This window comes from Primulina huaijiensis, chromosome 10 (assembly GCF_012295235.1).
Source record: "Primulina huaijiensis isolate GDHJ02 chromosome 10, ASM1229523v2, whole genome shotgun sequence".
Taxonomy (NCBI): Eukaryota; Viridiplantae; Streptophyta; class Magnoliopsida; order Lamiales; family Gesneriaceae; genus Primulina; species Primulina huaijiensis.
In genome coordinates this window covers 20,094,223-20,115,011 of record NC_133315.1, presented here as the reverse complement: position 1 = coordinate 20,115,011, position 20,789 = coordinate 20,094,223, and the positions used below count along the sequence as shown (strand labels likewise).

The 20,789-nt window shown below is 33.5% G+C and overlaps 1 long non-coding RNA gene across 1 annotated transcript; it reads left to right on the top strand.

Annotated features, from left to right (window-relative positions):
* The first annotated feature begins 6,544 nt into the window (after nucleotides 1-6,544).
* LOC140986397 (uncharacterized) lies at nucleotides 6,545-11,640 on the top strand. The gene is made up of 6 exons (XR_012176936.1): nucleotides 6,545-7,107; nucleotides 8,552-8,688; nucleotides 8,812-8,930; nucleotides 9,857-9,993; nucleotides 11,148-11,266; nucleotides 11,476-11,640. It is a non-coding gene; the product is annotated as an uncharacterized lncRNA (long non-coding RNA).
* The last annotated feature ends 9,149 nt before the right edge of the window (nucleotides 11,641-20,789 follow it).

The window sequence follows — 20,789 nt, the reverse complement described above, 5'->3', positions numbered from 1 at the left end:
ATCATTGTTGAACCAGGATGTCCTAATCAATCATGCCAATTAGTTAATATTGAAGAATTATCAACTACCATGTTTGATTCAATGAGACTTATATGTGTATAATGCAATCCAGTAGGGAGCATTGGTAGTTTTTCAATCACACATTTCTTTCCTGATTTATATGTGATAAGATACATATATTTCTCATTCCCTTCATTTATTGTTTGAGTATCATACCCACGGGAATATATATCATTAAAACTCAACAAATTTCTTTTCGATTGTGGTGTATACAAAGCATCATTGATCGAAAATTTTGTACCATTAGGTAACAAAAATTGTGCTTTACCACATCCTTTAATCAAGTCTACAGGACCTGATATTGTATTCACCATTTTTTTTGTTGGTTTTAGTTCGAAGAAATATCTTTTATCTCGGAGGATAGTGTGCGTTGTACCACTATCAGGTATGCAAACTTCAGCTTGGTTCATAGCATTTTTCATATTTGAACTTCAAAAAATATGCAATGAAATAAAATTCCTGACAATACATTTATAAAAATAAAATACAATACATATTTAAAAATATAACACACTATAAAACATTATCATACGAGTACATGGAAAAATAAAATATTTTACATATTTATTCCACCAGCAAATTGATCATTATCTGAGAAATCAATCAGAAAATCTCCAGCATCAAAATGAGTTGAACCACTCAAAGGTTCACCGTGTTCAGTAAAGTTGGTCTCCTTTTCTTTCCCCTTTATTGATTCTTTATAAAGTTTACAAAGGTGCTTAGGGGCTCGACAAATACGGGACTAATGTCCTGGAGTACCACATCTGAAACAAGAACTTTCAAATCTTTTTGAGTGATTCTCATTAACACTCATGTTCTCTTGATGCCTTTTCGGTGGATGGTTTGGTACGTTCTTTTGAGATGAGTTATAGAAATAACTATCTCGATTATGTTCAAAACCACGGCCGCGTCCACGTCCACGTTCACGACCACGACCTCGATTTTGTCCTCGACCAAAATCTTCTCTATAACTTTGATTTTGGTTTCCAGGTTTAAATTCATTTTTGCTTACATCATTTACTTCTGGGAATGCTGTTGATCCAGTGGGTCGGTACTGATGATTTCTCATTAATAGCTCGTTGTTCTTTTCCGCCACAAGAGGACAGGCGATTTGTTCAGAATATCTCGCAAATCCACGCACTCTATATTGTTGCTGTAGAGTTATATTTGATGCGTGAAATGTGAAAAATATTTTTTCAAGCATTTCTGATTCTGTAATCTCATGTCCACAAAATTTTAATTGCGAGATTATTCGATACATCGCCGAATTGTAATCACTTACTTTCTTAAAATCTTGGAATATCAACATATTTCATTCATCACGGGCGGTCGGAAGTATAACTTCCCTTATATGTTCAAATCTTTCTTTTAATCATTTCCACAGAGCCGTGAGATCTTTTTCGATGCGATATTCTCATTTCAAACCTTCATCAAGATGTCGACGCAAAAATATTATAGCTTTTGCTTTTTCTTGTGATGAAGATATACCATTTTCTTTAATAGTCTCGCTTAGACCCAATGACTCAAGATGCATTTCTACATCGAGAGTCCATGGCATATAATTTTTCCCCATAATGTCGAGTGCAACAAATTCGAGCTTTGTCAAGTTTGACATGGTGGTACTAAAAAAAATTATGATGCATTTTATTAATTAATGAATATTGCAATACAAAGTAATGGATAAACAACAAATATAAGCATTCGTAAAAATACAGAAAACACACGATGAGGATATTCTCCGATAAGTACAAGATTCGTGAGTATTATAACCAAAATAATTAAAAATAACTTTGTGAAAGTCATCTTCTTTTTTCTTCAAAAATTTGACGAAGAATAATTTTAGAGAAGAAGAGAAAGTTTGAGTGATTGAATATGTTTGTGAGATCATATTTATAGTGCAAAAACTAGCCGTTTTGTTATCGTTTATGACCGTTGGTGTACAAGAAAATAAATGTATTTATTTGTATAATTTTATGGTAATAATATAGTGTATATAATAGTAGTAATGTTTTAAATAATTATGTATATCATATCACAATATTATAATGAAGTGTCATAAGATATTTTGTTTAAAAATCTTATAGGCTTTTATACTTGTCGTATCCCTTACCGGGAGTGTGGGATGTCGTCTTAACATCCTCCCAGAATTTATAACAAGTTTTTTGAAAAATTTATTTTTATTATTTATAATAACATTATATTATATATTAAATATATAAACAATAAATAAATAAACAATAAAATAAATATTATTACTTTTGTTACATTTTTTTTTCTGTTTTGGAGCTTGGAAAAATATGAAGGACTTTTAGAGCTTCGTGCTGATAACGTGTTGTGAAAAAGTAAAAATTTACGGTAAAAAGTAAAAATCTCAAACTCTCAAAATTATCACACTACACATTTTATAATATTTTTCTCTCAACTCAATTGTGATTTTCTTCACAAATGAGAGATCTATTTATAGAAAATTTTTACAAATAATCCAAAAATAAATTACATCATTACCTTCATCATCACACACAATTTTCAATATTCAATATTAATTTTACCTAATTTTCAATATTCAATATTAATTTTCAACAATACGTAAATATTTGAAGTTCGCTGTAGAAAATTTGTAATCGGAACATAAAAGGTTGGCCATCCACTTGAGAATGCGCATTTAATTTAGTATCTCTCTTCAGATAATGGCTTGAAGAAGAAGATCCCGATATTTAATTTATGGCTTGTCAATTTTAATCTTTATTTTTTAAAAAATATCGTAACCCATATATAAATTAGAGCTATGCCTAGACAGAGATGTTCTATCATTTGATTAAATTTGCAATAAAACAATATTCGCATGTTTATTTTCTGTTATATTTGTTATTGTTGTTGTTTTAAATGTTAATTAAAATAATAATTTTTTAATTGATTACTTAATCTTATGATGAAACTTGTAGGCTGATCATCCATCAAATAAACATTTAGATAAATTTTTTTGCTTAGTTGTGGTGACGCTGAATGAAGTATTGACTAAAACGAAATAAAAGTTGTACTTGGATGTGATGATTTGTTTAGAACAAATGGTTTGATTTGATAAATGATTTGGATATTAGATTTGAGACAATCATCTTAGTTATATCTCAAATTCATCATACATCTATATATATTAACAATGAATATATTTGAAATCTATCTACGTAAATTCATCTGATGAATTAAATAAATTTAAAATGCATAGTTTCAAATTCTTTCATCCGATCCAAATGCCACCAAAGTGTACGTTGTTATGTCGAACTTCTTTTTTATATACATTATTATGCCAAACTTACCACAACGAAAGGTTTTTTTTATCAATCAAAACGTGCATATAGGCATGAAAAAAAAAGGCTTGCCGGAAATAAATGTCATTTATTACGTGAATAAATTTTCAGAAGAAAAACACCGAAAGTACCAACAATCGACCATTTTTAAGAGGAAAATTATATCAGTTTTCAGCTATATATATATATATATAAAGTAAATACTAAAGTAATTAGTTTAATAATTTTTGTATATAATAGTTTCAAACACACACAAACACGAACACTTCTAGTTATTATTATTATTAAAATATTCTCCTTCGTTGTTATTATTATTAAAATATTATCCTTGAATCATCCGAGAACTAAGCAAAAAGAATTAGGCAACTCAGTTTTGAATTTGGACCCATTAGCTAGGTGGAGTTAGTTAACAGTTGAGAAACCAACGACATTTTACATATTCAAGGCTGGATTTAATGTTTGAAATTGGAGTACTCGATATAGCATGCATTAAATTTAATTAATTGTCATTATTGCTTGATTTTTATATGTTTTTTGGATTATTATTATTTATGAGTCTTGGACCCACCCTTTTTTCTTCTTTTTCCAATCTGTCAATTTATATTCGTCAATGCCCAAAAAATTGTCATTTTCCCAGTTTTCCTTGGTGGGTTTCAACGTAAATCTCCTATGCCGTAGTCAAAAAGAAAAATTGATTAAACAAAGTAGTGAATTTTTGCAAGATCGTGTGATTAAATAAATCAGAATTTCAAACAATGTTGTTTCAAATAAAATATGATACTATGATAAATTTAAAGGATTCATGAATTAGCTATATGTATTTTATAAACATTGCAGGTTTGCTTATTCTGACACCCGCCTTCTCCAAAATTAAAATGGAAGGGACGAGTTAGTTTACCGTGCCTTAGAAAAAATCGTGAGCGAAAATAATAATTGAAATTGTGATTTCTCGCTTCTATTATTCTCATTAAATTTCACTCATCAAACTTAAAGTTTACAAAGGCATAATAAACTTAATAGAATCTTACTGTAATATTTAAAAATAAAAATAGAATTATTATATTTTAATATAAAAGTATGTTATTTATTTATCATAATATAATTTTTAAATAAATATAACATTTTTACAATAAAACTTACTTTTTAGTTGGATAATGTATCAATTAATTTATTTGCAATAAGTTCATGCATGAATTAGTCAATAGTTCGTACATAAAAAAATATTTTTTATGCTTATTCTAAGTCCATACAATAATTGATTTTATTATAAAAGTTCAAATCTAGAAATATAATGATTAATTAATGAATATTTTCAATTTTTATGCAAGAAATAATAATTAACATCCAAACTTCCTAGAATGGAATTTTACCGTTATGTCAAATTTCTTGTACGCACTAAATATTTTGTTTCCAAAAATAACCTCACAACGGTACAATGGCCAAATGCACGAAGGCGCCGGGTCATTTAATGCTTCCCCCAAATTTAGCCCGATTCCCAAACCTAATGTTCTTTTTGCCACTTACCCATTATCTTTCTCGACTCCTCTCTCTCAACCTCTCGCTTCGAGTTGGACATATTTATTTGGCATTCAAGAATCAACGATTCGTTCATCAAAACTTTTGAAGCACGGTAACCATTTCATCATTGCACCGAGTTTTGAACTTTTGATTTTGTTTCTGGTATTAAGCATTGTGTTGAAATTTTTTGGACCAATAGCGATGAAGTACTGTAATTAGATGCTTTTTTTTCTCAGATGTGTTTGATGACATACCTGAAATACAGATGAAACACCAGTGAATTGTTTTCTTGAAGAAGTTTTGATGTTATGTTGATGTTGCTTGTTTATGTTGAATTTTTGGCAATGCAAGCATGCATCGGTCATTTAATTATCTTCGCTGGCAAAAATTTGATGATTGGTATATTTTTTCATTTTTATTCAGAAAATATGTAAAACATAATTAATACTGAATATTATGGAAGTTGAATATTGTTGTTATCAACTTGCGTCGCTAACTTTCTGGTTTTCAATTTTGAAGTTAACTGGGAAATCATGCTTCTTGAGAGGTTTGGCGCAGGCGTTGATGAGGAGTTACCTTCTAAGGTATAAAAATTTGTAATGTAGTGCAAGAAAATATTACAGTTTGGCACATGTCTTGATGATGAGTTACCTGCTAAAATATAAAATTTCACGTATCATTATATTTATAATGTAGTGCTAGAAATTACTACAATTTGCAATAGTTATTCATGATTTATAGAAAATAAAAATCATAATTTGGAAATCCTGTGATGTTTATTTAGTATGAAAAGTTTCATGTACCATTAAATTTATAATGCAGTACTAGAAAATATTTCAATTTGCAATCATTATTCATGATTAATAGAAAAACCTAAATCATAAACTGGTTTTGTTTTCTAATATATTTTTGAGAAAATTTCATATGTATTACAGGATACTCTGCGGGGTTTTCTTTATTTATTTTAAATCCTTTTCTGACAAAAATTTGAGGATTAATAATTTATTCCTGTTGTTTTTAAAAAATTTTAAAACATAAATATCATTGAATATTATTCATGTCAAAAAAATTCTTTTATTTCTATGCAGAAAATAGTGTTTTATAAAAATTTATTTCATTATAAAATGTCAAGCTTTTTGATTTTTATTTTTCTATAGAACTTCGCTGACAAAACTTTGATTATTAATAATCTTTTTAAATTTTTTCCCGAATATAAAAAATAATTATTATTGAAGCTTTTGTAATTTGAATGTCATTGTCATAACAATTTTGTTTAAAAAATATCATTTTTTTGGGTTTTCTGAGTTTATTGTAAATTAGATGTACTAGATTCTTAAAAAAAAACAACTTATTTGAAAATTAAAGGCGTTGATTTCTGAATAAGAGGGATTCTTTTTTTTTTTTTTGCAGGAAAAATTTATTTGTTAACTTATCAACTCCTTTCATTTTTTTATCATATATGTATACAACGCCAAAAATATGAGAACATGATTATTTTTCTTATTTGATATCAATATATGATTTGTCCGTAAACTGTTTTTCCAATGCTTAGCATCATCCTCCAATATTCTAATTTTACGTGGAAATTCTTTTTTATTGGTGTCATCAATTTGCATCACTAACCTGAAGTTTTAAATTTTGTAGTTAATCGGGAAATCAAGCTTTTTGAGAGTCCTGGTACAGGGCATACGAGAAGTTACTTGCTAAATCTGATGGTTTTATCCATCCACTAATAAAAATGAAGAAATTGAGGCAAACATGACTTTTTCTAATCTTGAAGATTATGTGACCTTTCTTTCAAACGAAGATAAGTGATTTTCTTTTTCCTTATTTTTATGGTTTTGAAATTGGCGGTGAAAGAAAGTTAGATAGTTAACCATCCTAAAACCAAGTCACCTAAATTTTGACGCGAGAACTTGATTTTTGCAAAATAGTTCTCCTAACAGTTTTCATCCCAAGGGATTTTTTTACGTTAGAGGAACTATTTTGTTTGGCAAGATTCTCAGCGAGTTAGTAATTTTAATAAGTAATTTGTTGTAAAACTCATATTAAAATACTTTAAATTATTTTGGAACTCATCATTTGTGAATATTTTTTACCTGCAGTATTTGCTTTGATACCTTCCACAAGGTCCAAGAACTAGTGCTTGGTAATTTCGCATATTTATGTTGGCAACCTTTCTGCTGATATTAGAGAATCGGAGGTTGAAGACGTATTTTAAAAGGTCCGATTAAACTTTGCAATTCTTTTTTCTCTGCCTCTATATTGTTGGGTTTTCCAGAATAGTTTATGAGTCCGATTATTCTCTGGCTTTACTCTCATTTTTTCTGAATACCTCGTATGATAATTTCTTCCATTTTTCAGAAATTTCATTAAATCATTTTTGATTAAAAAAATAATTTATCAATTTAAAAAAAAAATTCAAGTGTTTCCACTTTTACGTTCTTGGTTGATGAGATTTCTATAGATTGCTTTCTATAGACTGTTTGAAACTGCATGCATATATCATATTGTTTGTAATTGAGGAGTTTTTTGTCTTTCCTTTTCAATTCACAAGTCAAACTTTTTGACTGCATCCGGAATTTTTGTACTTTTGTTAATGGCTTGTTTAAATTTCTACAAATTTCTTCATAATTATTTGGCTCTGCTGAATGTAAAAGGAAAAAGAGTTACATATGGTTAATATCCGTGTTTTTTTAATGGGTTGATTTATGTTGGTTTGTCAATATTTTATCGGAATTGATGGCAATCATACATTTTACGCCGTTGGAAATTATTTTCTATTGTTTCTTAACTCAACCTTTAATAAACGCATGCAAACTATTAAGTGAAATCTTTGTATTGGGGTTTTCTTGAGTTCCTCGTGAATTAGATTAGATATGATTGATTTTTCTAAAAATTAAAGGGATAGGTTTTCTATTAATAAGGAGTTTTGTTTTGTTCTGTATGAGAATTTAATTTTCTTGTGTTTTTAATGCTTATAAACGTTTGACAACTTCTTTCATTGCTTACCCGTGTAAGAAACTTATGCTATGCCAAAAATATGAGAACATTATTTCTCTTATTTGTGTCAATACAAGATTTGTTAGTTTACTGTTTTCCCAACTTTTAGCATAATTCTCCAAGATTCTAATTTTATGTTCTATGTTTTTTTTATTGATGTCATAAACTTGCATCACTAACCTTGTGTTTTAAATTTTGTAGTTAATCGGGAAATCAAGCTTTTTGAGAGGCTTGGCACAAGGATAGACGATAAGTTACTTGCTAAGTCCGATGGTTTTATCCATCCACTACGTATAAAAATGAAGAAATTGAGGCAAACACGACTTTTTCTAATCTTGGAGATTATGGACCTTTCTTTCAAACGAAGATAAGTGAATTTCCTATTACTTATTTTTATGGTTTCAAAATTGACGGTGAAAGAAAGTTAGATAATTAAACATCATAAAACCAAGTCATCTAAATTTTGACGTGAGAACTTGATTTTTGCAAAATAGTTCTTCTGACAGTTTTCATCCCAAGGGATTTTTTTACGTTAGAGGAACTATTTTGTTTGGCAAGATTCTCGACGAGTTAGTAATTTTAATGAGTAATTCGTTGTAAAACTCATATTAAAATGTTTTAAAATATTTTGGAACTCATCATTTGTGAATATTTTTTACGTGCAGTATTTGCTTTGACACCTTCCACAAGGACCAAGAACTAGTGGTCGGTAATCTCACAGATTTATGTATGCAACCTTCCTGCTGATATCAGAGAATCGGATAGTTCTCCTAAAAGTTTTCATCCCAGAGGATTTTTTTACGTTAGAGGAACTATTTTGTTTGGCAAGATTCTCAGCGAGTTAGTAATGTTAATAAGTAATTTGTTGTAAAACTCATATTAAAATATTTTTAATTATTTTGGAACTCATCATTTGTGAATGCAGTATTTGCTTTGACACTTTTCACGAGGACCAAGAACTAGTGGTCCGTGATCTCGCAGATTTATGTTGGCAACCTACCCGCTGATATGAGAGAATCAAAGGTAGAAGACGTATTTTAAAAGGTAAGGTTATACTTTGCAGTTTTTTTCTCTGCCTCTATATTATTGGGTTTCGCATAATGGCCTATGAGTCCAATGACTCCTCCGGCTTTACTCTCTTTTCTATGTTTATCTCGTATGATAATTTCTTCCATTTTTTAGAAATTTCATGAAATCATTTTGGATTTGAAAAAAATAATGTATAGTTTGAAAACAAATTTTCCATTGGCGGTGAAAAGAAAGTTAATTAGTTAAAACTTATCAACACCTCACAACTTCTTTCATTGCTTACTCCATATAAGAAAATTATGCTATGCCAAAAATATGAGAACATTATTTCTCTTATTTGTGTCAATACAAGAATTGTTAGTTTACTGATTTTCCAACTTTTAGCATCATTCTCCAAGATTCTAATTTTATGTGCTAGTTTTTTTATTGGTATCATAAACTTGCATCACTAACCTTGTGTTTTAAATTTTGTAGTTAATCGGGAAATCAAGCTTTTTGAGAGGCTTGGCACAAGGGCAGACGATAAGTTACTTGCTAAGTCCGATGGTTTTATCCGCCCACTACGTATAAAAATGAAGAAATTGAGGCAAACACTACTTTTTCTAATCTTGGAGATTATGGACCTTTCTTTCAAACGAAGATAAGTGAATTTCCTATTACTTATTTTTATGGTTTCAAAATTGGCGGTTAAAGAAAGTTAGATAGTTAAACATCCTAAAACCAAGTCATCTAAATTTTGACGTGAGAACTTGATTTTTGCAAAATAGTTCTTCTGACAGTTTTCATCCCAAGGGATTTTTTTACGTTAGAGGAACTATTTTGTCTGGCAAGATTCTCGACGAGTTAGTAATTTTAAAGAGTAATTCGTTGTAAAACTCATATTAAAATGTTTTAAAATATTTTGGAACTCATCATCATTTGTGAATATTTTTTACGTGCAGTATTTGCTTTGACACCTTCCACAAGGACCAAGAACTAGTGGTCGGTAATCTCACAGATTTATGTTGGCAACCTTCCTGCTGATATCAGAGAATCGGATAGTTCTCCTAAAAGTTTTCATCCAAGAGGATTTTTTTACGTTAGAAGAACTATTTTGTTTGGCAAGATTATCAGCGAGTTAGTAATTTTAATTAGTAATTTGTTGTAAAACTCATATTAAAATATTATTAATTATTTTGGAACTAATCATTTGTGAATGCAGTATTTGCTTTGACACTTTTCACGAGCACCAAGAACTAGTGGTCGGTGATCTCGCAGATTTATGTTGGCAACCTACCCGCTGATATGAGAGAATCAAAGGTAGAAGACGTATTTTAAAAGGTAAGGTTATACTTTGCAGTTTTTTTCTCTGCCTCTATATTATTGGGTTTCGCATAATGGCCTATGAGTCCAATGACTCCTCTGGCTTTACTCTCTTTTCTATGAATACCTTGTATGATAATTTCTTCCATTTTTTAGAAACTTCATTAAATCATTTTGGATTTGAAAAAAATAATGTATAGTTTGAAAACAAATTTTCCATTGGCGGTGAAAAGAAAGTTAATTAGTTAAAACTTTTCAACACCTCACAACTTCTTTCATTGCTTACTCCATATAAGAAACTTATGCTACAACAAAAATATGAGAACATGATTTCTCTTCTTTGTGTCAATACAAGATTTGTTAGTTTACTGATTTTCCAACTTTTAGCATCATTCTCCAAGATTCTAATTTTATGTGCTAGTTTTTTTATTGGTATCATAAACTTGAATCACTAACCTTGTGTTTTAAATTTTGTAGTTAATCGGGAAATCAAGCTTTTTGAGAGGCTTGGCACAAGGGCAGACGATAAGTTACTTGCTAAGTCCGATGGTTTTATCCATCCACTACGTATAAAAATGAAGAAATTGAGGCAAACACGACTTTTTATAATCTTGGAGATTATGGACCTTTCTTTCAAACGAAGATAAGTGAATATCCTATTAGTTATTTTTATGGTTTCAAAATTGGCGGTGAAAGAAAGTTAGATAGTTAAACATCCTAAAACCAAGTCATCTAAATTTTGACGTGAGAATTTGATTTTTGCAAAATATATCTTCTGACAGTTTTCATCCCAAGGGATTTTTTTACGTTCGAAGAACTATTTTGTTTGGCAAGATGCTCGACGAGTTAGTAATTTTAAAGAGTAATTCGTTGTAACACTCATATTAAAATGTTTTAAAATATTTTGGAACTCATCATTTGTGAATGCAGTATTTGCTTTGACACTTTTCACGAGGACCAAGAACTAGTGGTCGGTGATCTCGCAGATTTTTGTTGGCAACCTACCCGTTGATATGAGAGAATCGGAGGTTGAAGACGTATTTTAAAAGGTATGGTTATACTTTGCTGTTTTTTTCTCTGCCTCTATATTATTGGGTTGAAGACGTATTTTAAAAGGTATTTGCTTTGCAGTTTGTTTCTCTGCCTCTATATTATTGGATCTCGCAGATTTATGTTGGCAACCTACCCGCTGATATGTGCTATTTTTTTATTGGTATCATAAACTTGCATCACTAACCTTGTGTTTTAAATTTTGTAGTTAATTGGGAAATCAAGCTTTTTGAGAGGCTTGGCACAGGGATATACGAAAAGTTACTTGCTAAGTTTGATGGAATGAAGAAATTGAGGCAAACATGACTTTTTCTAATCTTGAAGATTATATACCTTTCTTTCAAACAAAGATAAGTGAATTTCCTATTCATTATTTTTAAATTGGCGGTGAATGAAAGTTAGATAGTAAACCATCCTTAAACCAAGTCATCTAAATTTTGACGTGAGAACTTGATTTTTGCAAAATAGTTCTCCTAACAGTTTGCATTCCAAAAATTTTTTTTACGTTAAAGGAACTATTTTGTTTGGCAAGATTCTCAGCGTGTTAGTAATTTTAATGAGTAATTGGTTATAAAACTCATATTAAAATATTTTTAATTATTTTGGAACTCATCATTTGTGAATATTTTTTACCTGCAGTATTTGATTTGACACCTTTCACAAGGACCAAGAACTAGTGGTCTGTGATCTCGCTGATTAATGTTGGCAACCTTCCTGCTGATATAAGGAATCGAATAGTTCTCCTAAAAGTTTTCATCCAAAGGATTTTTTTACGTTATAGGAACTATTTTGTTTGGCATGATTCTCAGCGAGTTAGTAATTTTAATAAGTAATTCGTTGTAAAACTCGTATTAAAATATTTTAATTATTTTGGAACTCATCATTTGTGAATATTTTTTACCTGCAGTATTTGATTTGACACCTTTCACAAGAACCAAGAACTAGTGGTCGGTGATCTCGTAGATTTATGTTGGCAACCTTCCTGCTGGTATACGAGAATTGAATAGTTCTCCAAAAGGTTTTCATCCCAAATGATTTTTTTATGTTATTGGACTATTTGTTTGGCAAGATTCTGAGAGAGTTAGTAATTTTAATTAATAATTCGTTGTAAAACTCATATTTAGAGATGTCAATGGGGCGGGTATGGGGCGGGTATGGCTAAACCCAAGACCCTCCCCATGAAGAAAACTTGGGCTCATTACCCGCCCCACCCCGGTTAAATATTCTTCGGACCCACCCCACTCCGAAAACGAAATGGGGCCGGGTTGACCCGCGAGACCCGTGAGACCCGAATTTTTTTAAAATGAAAACAATAATCTTCTTATCACATGACTGAATTATGAAACAAACAATCCTCTAAATACAACACAATAGAAAACTAATTCATGTCTTCGACCACACTTAATAATAACAAACAAATTATTTTCACGACATAATGAATCACATAAAAAAAAAAGAGTTACTAGCTCTCCAATAAAAAGTCTTGACATCCTCAAAAATAAGTCATAACAGAACTTAAACAGATCAATGTAAAATCAGCGAGTAAGCAATCTTTCAGACACATTATTCAGGATCATCTTCCTCTTCATCAAGAATGGTGGGACAAGTTGGTAAATTACTTGAAGAATTACTTACAAAATTAAAGAGAGAAAGTACATTGAAAAAATAAAACTGTAATTTAAAACCGTAAAAAAATGTAATTTAAAGAGAGAAAGTATAGTAACAAAATTAAAATGAAAGTACAATGACAAAATAAAAATGTGATTTATTTACCTTCCACGTCGCCTCACAACCATCTTCGCGAGCACATCAATTTATATCCACATATATGGGGCGGGTATGGGTTGGGTATTATAGAACCCATGACCCGCCCCATACCCAGACGGGTCTCAAAAATTAGACACGAGACCCGCCCCATGACCCATTTAGTATGCCCAAACCCGCCCCAGATGGGGTGGGTCCATTGCGGGTCTGGGTAAAACCCGGACCCATTGACATCCCTACTCATATTAAAATATTTTTTAATATTTTGGAACTCATCATTTGTTAATATTTTTTACCTGCAGTATTTGATTTGACACATTTCACAAGGACCAAGAACTAGCGGAAGGTGATATCTTAGATTTCTGTTGGCAACCTTTTTGCTGATATGAGAGAATCGGAGGTTGAAGACGTATTTTTAAAGGTTTGATTAAACTTTGCCGTTTCTCTTTCTGCCTCTATATTATTGGGTTTTGCAGAATAGCCTACGAGTCCAATTACTCTCTGGCTTTACTCTCTTTTTTATGAATACCTCATATGATAATTTCTTCCATTTTTCAGAAATTTCATTAAATCATTTTGGATTTGAAAAAAATAGAGTATAGATTGAAAACAAATTTTCCATGGGCGGTGAAAAGAAAGTTAGATAGTTAAAACTTGTCAACGCCATAACTTCTTTCATTGCTTACGCTTTATATAAACCTTATGCCACATCAAAAATATGAGAACATGATTTCTCTTATTTGTGTCAATACAAGTTTTGTTAGATTACTACTTTTCCAACTTTTAGCATCATTCTCCAAGATTCTAATTTTATGTGCTAGTTTTTTATTGGTCTCATAAACTTGCATCACTAACCTTGTGTTTTAAAAAATTTGTAGTGAATCGGGAAATCATGCTTTTTGAGAGGCTTGGCACAGGGGTACGAGAGGTTACTTGCTAAGTCTGATGGAATGAAGAAATTGAGGCAAACACGACTTTTTCTAATCTTGAAGATTATGGACCTTTTTTTCAAACGAAGATAAGTGATTTTCCTATTACTTATTTTTGTGGTTTCAAAATTGGCGGTGAAAGAAAGTCAGATAGTTAAACATCCTAAATCCAAGTCATCTAAATTTTGACGTGAGAACTTGATTTTTGCAAAATAGTTCTCCTAACAGTTTTCATCCCAAGGGATTTTTTTACGTTAGAGGGACTATTTTGTTTGGCAAGATTCTCAGCGAGTTAGTAATTTTAATTAGTAATTTGTTGTAAAACATATATTAAAATATATATTTTTTATTTTGGAACTCTTCATTTGTGAATATTTTTTACCTGCGTTATTTGCTTTGACACTTTTCACAAGGACCAAGAACTAGTGGTTGGTAATCTCGCATATTTATGTCGGCAACCTACCCGTTGATATCAGAGAATCGGAGATCGAAGACGTATTTTTAAAGTTCTTTTTTCTCTGCCTCTATATTATCGGGTTTTGCAGAATAGCTTATGAGTCAAATTACTCATCTGGTTTTACTCTCCTTTTTATGATTACCTCGTACGATAATTTCTTTCATTTTTTTAAATTTCATTAAATCATTTTGAAAAAAAAAAATTTATCAATTGAAAAGAAATTTTCTATCGGTATGCATTTTTTATTTGCATTATTGAAACCTAATGTAGCGCATGTTTCTAAAGCACCTTACCTAATCGCGCCAACAGAAATGAAGGAGCTAAAAGAGCAGATCCAAGAGTTACTCGATAAAGGATTTATTCGCCTTTTTTTCACCATGAGTTCATGGTTATACCATTTGGGCTGATTAATGTGCCATCTGTGTTTATTGATTTGAACAGGGTGTTCCAACCATTTTTGGATCAGTTTGTCATAGTTTTTATTGATGACATCCTCATATATTCCAAGAGCCGAGAAAATCACAGAGAACATTTGAGGGTGGTGTAACAAATTCTGAAGAATAAACAATTGTTTGCTAAATTAGGTAGCATTTTTGGGTCATTTGGTTTCGAGTTGAGGAGTTGAGTTGGAGTGTTGGACCCAGTGAAAGTTGAAGCAGTAACAGATTGGCCTGTGCCAGGGAGTGTCACGGAAATTTGCAATTTCTTGGGGTTGGCGGGATATTATAGATGGCTCATTCGTGGATTTTCGAAAATGGCAACGCCATTGACTTCTCTGACGAAGAAAGGGATGAAGTATGAGTGCAGTCCCAGTCGTCAGAAGGGTTTCGATGGGCTGAAGCAGGCTCTGATGGAGGCTCCAGTGTTAGTAATGCCATCTGGGCAAGGAAATTATGTTTTATATACTCTGATGCATCGAAATTGGGTTTGGGCTCAGTGCTAATGCATAATGGCAGGGTGATTGCTTATGCTTATAGGCAGTTGAAGAATCATGAGAAAAACTACCCTACACATGATGGACTCGCAGCAGTTGTGTTTGGTCTCAAGATTTGGAGAAATGTGAAATTTTTACTGTTCACAAGAGTCTCAAGTATTTCTTCACACAAAAGGAATTAAATATGAGACAACGATATTGGTTGGAGTTGGTCACAGATTATGACTGCAACATCAACTACCATCCGGGTAAAGCCAATGTAGTTACTGATGCTTTGATCAGTGAGTCAGTGGGAATGGCGCAATCGACAGTCCAAAGGCCTTTATTAACCGAGATGCAACGATTTAATTTGGAAATGATGACTGGAGAGGTTTCTAGTAGGTTGGCAAAACTGACTATTCAGCCTCCCTTGCAAGATAAAATTCGAGAATGGCAGTTGACTGATGAGAAGTTGTTGACGTGGAGACAGCGGGATGAGGAAAGAAAATAGAGTTTTTATACTATCGAGGATACAATCGATCGATATCGGAGTCGATTTTGGGTCCCAGTAGTCGCCTCACTTTGAAAAGAGATCATGACAAAGGCTCACACATCTCCATACTCCGTACGTCTAGGGAGTACGAAAATGTATAAGGATTTACAGCAGTTGTATTGGTGGCCAGGGATGAAACGAGACATTGCTAGATTTGTCTCCAAGTGCCTCACGTGTCAGCAAATCAAAGCCGAGCATCAGAGGCCATCTGGAATGTTAAAACCGCTCTCTATACCCGAGTGGAAGTGGGAAAACATCACCATGGACTTTGTGAGGTAAGTAACGAAGTTACTCCAAAGATAGAGGATAAATAAGTCATTCAAGATTTCCTAGACGTCTTTCCTGAAGAAATGCCTGGAACAATTCCTGACCGCGCGAAGTGGAGTTTGAAATCATTTTGATTCTTGGTGCTGCACCGATCTCAATCTGGCAGAGCTATAGGAGTTAAAGGATCAACTCCAGTAGTTGTTGGACAAAAAGCAGATCCGACCTAGTGCATCTCCATGGGGAGCCCCGGTACTATTTGTGAAAAAGAAAGACAGGAGCATGAGACTATGTATTGACTATAGAGAGTTGAATAAGATCACGATTAAAAATAAATACCCTCTCCCGAGGATAGATGACCTTTTCGATCAGTTAAAAGGAGCCAAGGTCTTTTCAAAGCTTGATCTGAGGTCTGGTTACCAACAACTGAAGGTCAAGACAGCGGAAATTCCTAAAACAGCCTTCAGGACAATATATGGACACTATGAGTTCACGGCAATACCGTTTGGCTTGACCAATGCTCCGGAAACATTCATGGACCTCATGAATAGAGTCTTCAAACCATACCTCGGCAGGGTCGTGGTTGTATTTATAGATGACATCCTTGTGTACTCACCAAGTAAGGAAGATCACAAGGAACATCTTCATCTTACTCTACAAACACTCAGAGAAAAAGATCTGTATGCCAAATTTAAGAAATGTGAATTTTGGCTAACGAGCGTCGCCTTCTTGGGTCACATAATCTCTGAACTAGGCATTTCAGTAGACCCCAAGAAAGTTGAGGCGATTATGGACTAACCTCGACCAAAATTCGAAATTTTTTGGGTTTAGATGGTTATTATAGGGAATTCGTTAAAGAATTTTCTTCAATAGTCATACCTCTCACTAAACACACACAGAAAAGCTCTAGATTTAATTGGAGCGAAGAATGCAAGAAGAGTTTTCATATTCTGAAATAGAAACTTGCATCTACATCGGTGCTAGTACTCCCCGAAGATGGAAAGGACTTCACAATCTATAGTGATTCATCGAAAGGGGGATTGAGGTGTGTACTTATGCAGAATGGTCAAGTAATTGCATATGCGTCAAAATAATTAAAACTTATGAGAAAAATTACCCAACTCATGATCTTAAGTTGGCGGAAATTGTATTTGCGCTAAAAATATGGAGGCATTATCTATATGGTGCTAAATGTGTTTTTTTTACTGATCACCAGAGCCTCAAATACTTATTCACAGAAAAAGAATTAAACATGAGGCAGAGGCAGTGGATGGAACTCAAGAAGGATTATGATTTAACAATCAACTACCATCTGGGAAAAGGAAATTAGGTAGCTGATGCCTTAAGCCGAAGAGACATGGGAAAAGTAAATTTATCGTTTCTTTCAGCCCAACCATGTCTTCAAGAAATTATCAAACTGAAGCAAAATCAAGATCCTTTCATAACAAAAATCAAGGAACAACTCCAAGTAGGAAAAGCCCAAGAATTTCAAACTGATGAGAAAGACGTCCTATGGATGAAAGGACGTTTGTGCGTCCCAAACATCGACAAAATTCAACATGAAGTGATATCCGAGGTATACAAGTCAAAATTTTCAGTCCACCCTAGAAGCACCAAGATATACTGAGATTTGAAAAAAAATTTGCTGGTGGAATGGAATAAAGAAGGATGTAGCTGACTTTGTCTCTAGCTGTCAACATGTCAAATCCGAAAATCAATGACCTGGAGGACTTCTACAGCCACTAGAAATACCAACATGGAAATGAGAGCACATTTCCGTGGACTTTGTGGTAGGATTACCAAAATCAAGATAACATCATGATGGAATCTGGGTTATCATTGATCGACTAACCAAATCTGCACATTTCTTATCTGTTCCAATGAACTACAACCTGGATAAACTAGCCACCCTGTACATGGACCACATAGTAAGATTGCAAGTGTTCCAGCAAGCATATTATCCGACAGAGACCCAAGATTTGTGTCCCTGTTCTGGAAAAGCTTCGAAGAAGCCATGGGGACCAAGATCACCCTCAGCATGGCCTAACACCCTCTAACAGATGGCCAAACTGAAAGAACAATTCAAACCTTAGAAGACATGTTAAGGGCGTGTGCACTAGATTTCGCTTATAATAATAGCTACCACATTAGTATCGAAATGGCTCCTTATGAAGCACTTTATGGACGAAAGTGTAGGTCGCCACTGTACTGGGAAGAAATCGGAGAGAGCCACCACAGGACCTGAACTGGTACAAATAACTGTTGAGAAAGTAGCTATCATCAGGGAGAAACTCAAAGTAGCACAATTGGAGTTTGAAGTCGGTGAAAAGGCTTATGTCAAAGTTTCACATATGAAGGGAGTTGTTCGCTTCAGCAAATCGGAAAAAATAAACCCAAGGTATGTCGGACCCGTCGAAATCCTTGGAAAAGTCGAAACTTTAGCTTATCGATTAGCTTTGCCACCGGCCATGTTAAAAGTCCACAATGTCTTCCACGTATCACAACTAAGAAGATACATTCCCAACTCGAGTCATATTCTCGAAGTCGCACCATTGCTAATTGACGGCAACCTGAATGGGGAACTGAAATATGAAGAGGTACCTATCCGTATAGTGGACACCAAAGAGCAACTACTACGACACCAGACCATTCCGTGCGTTAAAATACAATGGTCTAATCATACAACGCGAGAATCAACATGGGAATTAGAAGAGAAGATGCACATCCTGTACCCCTAAGTTTCGAGGATGAAATTTCCAATAAGGAGGGTAGGATGTGAGGACCTGGATTTTCGAACTCAAAATTATTAGTTAAAGAAAGTCAACTATAGACTTAAACTTTCAGCTCAAGCTCAAGGAATTAGCTCAAAAGAAATCTACGCGATGTGAAACCGCAAGAATCGAAGTGTCGTCAATTCGAAGAGAAAAACCCTAGCTAATGAACTCAAGATTTTAGCTCAAGGAAGCTCATTGATTCATGTCCTAAAGGAGCCAAAAATTCAGCCATGGGAGGAGCTAGAAGTTGGACATAATTAAGATGTAAGGAATGACCATTGAGTGCGCCAAGGTGACCCTGGGTTGTGGATAAACTTTGATCAGTTGGAGGCTACTTGGACCATCAATCTTGGGCACTTGAAAGGCCATTTTTCGGCTGAATGAGGGGGAGTTTAGCAGCCATTTTCAGCCTATAAATACAGCCCCACACGCTGAAGAAATGTACTAAAGAATTCTCCCAAATCCACTCTCAAGTTCGGCCATACCAAGGAAAAGAAGGAAGGCAAGTCAGGGACATTGTGTTTAGCATCTACGCACGTCCAAGTGCTGCTTAATCAACTCAAGGCATTGTCCAAGGGCTCGAAAAATTGTTGTCCAACAGCTCGACCGAGTGCCATCCAAGGCTTGTTCGAAATACGGTTCGTGTTCTGTCAAGATTCGTTTAAGTTCAAGCGAGTTTCGAATCACCCATTGAACAACGGTAAGTGGGCTTATAAATGTTTTAAAGATTACTTATGTTTTTAAATTCAATCGTATACTGCATGTTTTGCTATAAATCGTTTGTTTTTGTATTTGTCTTTTGCTAAGTTCTGATTCGATCCGTTTCATTCCGTCTATTTATCTCAAATCTATCTTTCCATTTCGCTTATATTTTTTGTGTTGTTATGTTCAATCAGATTTGTTCGAAGTTATATGATATGATTTGAATAATGGTGCATTGGGAAAGCCTATTTGGAAAAAAACCAAGTCCTTGATTGCAAGATTACTAAGTATTCGTATTAGTTTCCGCATTTTTGCAATTTCCTTTGTAAGAAACAGCTTCCGCATTATTCGCATTTTTATATGTAAAGACACTGAATTTTTATGAATTAGACTGGTTTTGGCTATTTGCTATGAGGCTTACTGTTTTCAATTTAATTTTTTAACAATACCAGATGTCACCGACGCCTTGGTCTCGGGGCTTGATAAAAGTAGTCAGACATCAATTGAGATGGTTCCCTACGAGGCATTGTATGTACGGAAGTGTAGAATGCGCATCCATTGGGATGATGTGGAGAACGAGCTGAATTAGGCACCGAGATGGTTAGACAGACAGCGGAGGTTATTACCAAGATTCGAGACAGGATGAGAATTGCACAGAGCCGCTAGAAAAGTTATGCAGATAAACGTCGTAGAGATTTATCCGTAGTTGGGGACCATGTATTCTTGAAAGTGGCGCCAACGAAGGGTGTGATGAGATTTCGCAGGAAAGGAAAATTGAGCCCGAGATTTATTTGACCTTTCGAAGTTTTTGAGCGAGTTGGGGTGCTCAAAAGAAATCTATGCGATGTGAAACCACAAGAATTGAAGTGTCATCACCTAGAGGAGGAAACCCCTAGCTCATGAACTCAAGATTTTAGCTCAAGGAAGCTCATTGATTCATATCCTATAGGAGCAAAAAATTCAGCCATGTGAGGAGTTAGAAGTTGGACATAATTAAGATGTAAGGAATGGTCATTGAGTGCACCAAGATGACCCTTGGTTGTGGATAAAAATTGACCAGTTGGAAGCTACTTCGACCATCAATCTTGGGCACTTGAAAGGCCATTTTTCGGCTGAATGAGGGGGGTGTTTAGCAGCCATTTTCAGCCTATAAATGCAGCCCCACA